The sequence below is a fragment of the Triticum urartu genome, chromosome 5A (assembly GCF_056163025.1).
Source record: "Triticum urartu cultivar PI428250 chromosome 5A, HENAU_Tu73, whole genome shotgun sequence".
Taxonomy (NCBI): Eukaryota; Viridiplantae; Streptophyta; class Magnoliopsida; order Poales; family Poaceae; genus Triticum; species Triticum urartu.
This window is the reverse complement of record NC_141877.1, coordinates 57,924,667-57,928,114: the sequence shown is the minus strand read 5'-3', so window position 1 is coordinate 57,928,114 and position 3,448 is coordinate 57,924,667. Positions and strand designations below refer to the sequence as shown.

The window sequence follows — 3,448 nt, the reverse complement described above, 5'->3', positions numbered from 1 at the left end:
GTGCATTATATCTTGGTTTTACTAGTTTTCATCTATTTTATCAATTTTCCTTTTTAATCAACAATTTTTTTGATTAGCAAATAGTTTTATAAAATTCAGGAATATTTTGAACTCAATACACATTCATTTAAATTAGCAAACATTTTAAATTTATATTTTCCTAATTTCGGAAAAAATATTTTTAAAAATTTGGGTTCAATACTAGAATTCATCATTGTCTTTTCAAATTTATATGAATATTTTTAAAATATACTGAATTAATATTTCAAAATTGAAAATTATTTTTTAAATTGAAAAATATATTCTAAAATTCAGGAGCAGTTTTAAATTCCTTAACATTTTAAAAATTATTGAACTTTATAAAAAACTAAAGAACCTGGTTTTAATTCAGGATTTTGTAGAATTGGTGACCATATTTTTAGGTTCATTTACTTTTGGAAAAAGTAACATTTTTTCAACTTCTTGCGCATTTTGGAAGTTCATGAATATTTTTTTAAAATTCAGGAAGACTTTGGAATTTCCTAACCTTTTTTGTAAATCATGAATATTTTTTAAAATTCAAGATCATTTTTTAAATTTCTTGAACGCATTTATAAATCTATGAATTTTTTGTAAATTCATACACATTTATTAAGAGTTTTGCTTCGGTACACTCCCCTTAAAAGTTTGTATGAATCTTAAATTTCTTAAAAAGGTTATCGCCATATTAGCTTGCAGATCAAAACGAATTGAATAGATTGATTTGGATACATAAAAAAATATTATCATTTTTATTTAAGAGGTACTCCCCCGTAAAGAAATATAAGAGCGGTTAGTCCACTACTCTTTGGGTCCAACGACGGCAATATAAGAGGAATGTACCTCTTTAGCTCATAATTTTCATTCTTTTAAGTTTCTTCACTGCCCTTGGGAAGCCAATATGATGGCAGATTTACTTGGTAGTAAATGAGCGGACTCAAGAACTGTTGTGTGGAAGAATGAGCCGCCTGCATTTTCTAGCTGGTGTACTATCGAATGATGTAACTATGTTATTACAACAAATATAAAATGCCATGTGGGATCTCCTAAAAAATGTTTATAAAATCTTGTGGATGATTTACCTGCGTAAATAAGGAGGAAAATCAAAAGAGGAAGGAGAAATGTACGTACGAAAACACTCTACACAACATGAAAAGGAAAAGGAACGCTATTATTTTAAGTAGCAGTGAGTAGTTCTTTTGTGCAAAGACTAACGGTCTGCTGTTTTTTTAGTTTCATCAGGCCGGTGTGTACGTGACTTGTACTACGATCTTTATGATATAAATGAGGCACATATTACCGTGGAAAAAAGAGAGAGCAGAGAAATAGTACAAGCTGGACCTTGAGGACGAACAATGGCTGCAATAACACGTTGGGCCTTTAGCCCATCGGTGCCATCATTCCTCCACCGCAGGCCTCAGGGTAAAATAGTGATCTTCCCAACCACGCCGGCAAAAATAAAAAAACAAGAGAGGAAACGGGATCGGGTGTCAGTAATGCGCCGCCGCGTGCCGTACGCCGATCTTTCTTAGAGTAGAACCACCTCTTATAGCTCACTCATTGGAGTTTTGGTAGACATGTCAGCTCAACTATCTCAAATTTCCCATAGTAGACCTCGAGCTCAGTAAGTTGAGCATGTTCTAGTTGCAGCACAGAATTCATCCCCAAGTCGCAATGGGATAAACACAAAGACTCCAAGAGCTTGCAAGTGATGAGGATGCTGGGTATGTCCAGTTCACCAAACCTCATATTGCGCAGCCACAGGCGCCTGAGCCCTGCAAATGCACCCGGACAAGCACCAAAAAAATCATTGAATTGCTTTGCATGGTCGAGGAGGTTGACATGAGAGAAAATTAAATGTATCTTCTCTATTACAATCTCAAAGTCAGCTGTGCCAACCTTCTGTGTTGCCATGGCACGGGCAACAGATTTGCCAATTATGTAACAGTCAGGTTGCATCAAGATGAATCTGATTTTGAGTTTGCTGATGGTGATCTCTGGGCTCCTTGTGCTCAAGATGTTATCTGCTACATGAGCCACAACAGTGTTGGTTCTGACAAATTCACTGACGTCGTAAACACGAGCTCTAACATGGTGACCTAGAATGGAACTACAGCTTAGGAAGAACTGCGAGAGCATGGTGGGGAGCATCATCATTCACTTGAATAGGACGCAAGACCTTATTTCATCGAGCGTGTCCACCCTCTCCAGAATGTTGAGCATAAGGTCATTGGGCAGATTGCTAAGCATGTCTCCGTCTTCTTTGAAGCCAGCAGTGTCTTTGTTGTGAGTTGCTTCCTGTGATGCATTTACTTGCAACAACAAATAATCAGCCTTTTCAGGAAGAACCTTCCATGTTAAGTACACATATCAATCAAGCACAACATAAACAACACTTACATTGCATCTGCGATGACGTCTTTTCTTCGTCATGGCTAATCGGATCAACAACTGGTTTTCTTGATGGTGGGACGCCTGCACTATTTGGATCGACCTTATTTGAATCCCCCTCCTCCTCCTCCTATGTTTGTTAAGGCCGGCACAAGAAAGCAAACTAATCTCCGGCGAAAATAAGATCAGGGGTGCCAACTTATTCCATCAACGAGCGCCCCCTCCTACTCGTCCCACTCCTCTACTTATTGAGGCCGGCTGGCGGATCGCCAGCAGGCTTTCCTCCAAAAGGGAGGAGATATTAGTGAAGGAAATATGCCCTAGAGGCAATAATAAAGTTATTATTTATTTCCTTATATCATGATAAATGTCTATTATTCATGCTAGAATTGTATTAACTGGAAACTTAGTACATGTGTGAATACATAGACAAATAGAGTGTCACTAGTTTGCCTCTACTTGACTAGCTCGTTGAATAACTGATGGTTATGTTTCCTAACCATAGAGATGAGTTGTCATTTCATTAACGGGATCACATCATTAGAGAACGATGTGATTGACTTGACCCATCCGTTAGCTTAGTACGATGATGGTTTAGTTTGTTGCTATTGCTTTCTTCATAACTAACACTACAAAAAAAAGACACATCCATGACATTTTGGGCTAAATGAATTTTTTTCTGTCATACATATGACACTTCTATGACGATAATTGTGACAAAACCCGGTATCATCATAGATGTGGTGGGCTCCTACTTCTATGACAAAAAATTATGACAGAAAATGGGCTTTTCGTCCTGGGCGGGCCGGAGACGCAGCTGCATGACATTCTTTGGGCCGTCCATGACGGAAAAAACCGTGGTAGAAGCGAGGGGGAGGAAAATTTCGGGGAGTTCCCGGTTACGGTGGGAGGTCGGGGGCCGAGCAATGCGCGTTTCTCTCATACACGTACGCGCGTGTGTGCGAGGCGTTGGCTCTAACTAAACCCAAGCGAGGCGTTGGGCTCTAACTGAACCCGAGCAATTGCACTGCAGGCTACG

The 3,448-nt window shown here is 38.8% G+C and overlaps 1 pseudogene; it reads right to left on the bottom strand.

Moving 5' to 3' along the window:
• Positions 1–1,575: 1,575 nt before the first annotated feature.
• Positions 1,576–2,451, bottom strand: LOC147968016 (uncharacterized; annotated as a pseudogene).
• Positions 2,452–3,448: the final 997 nt, after the last annotated feature.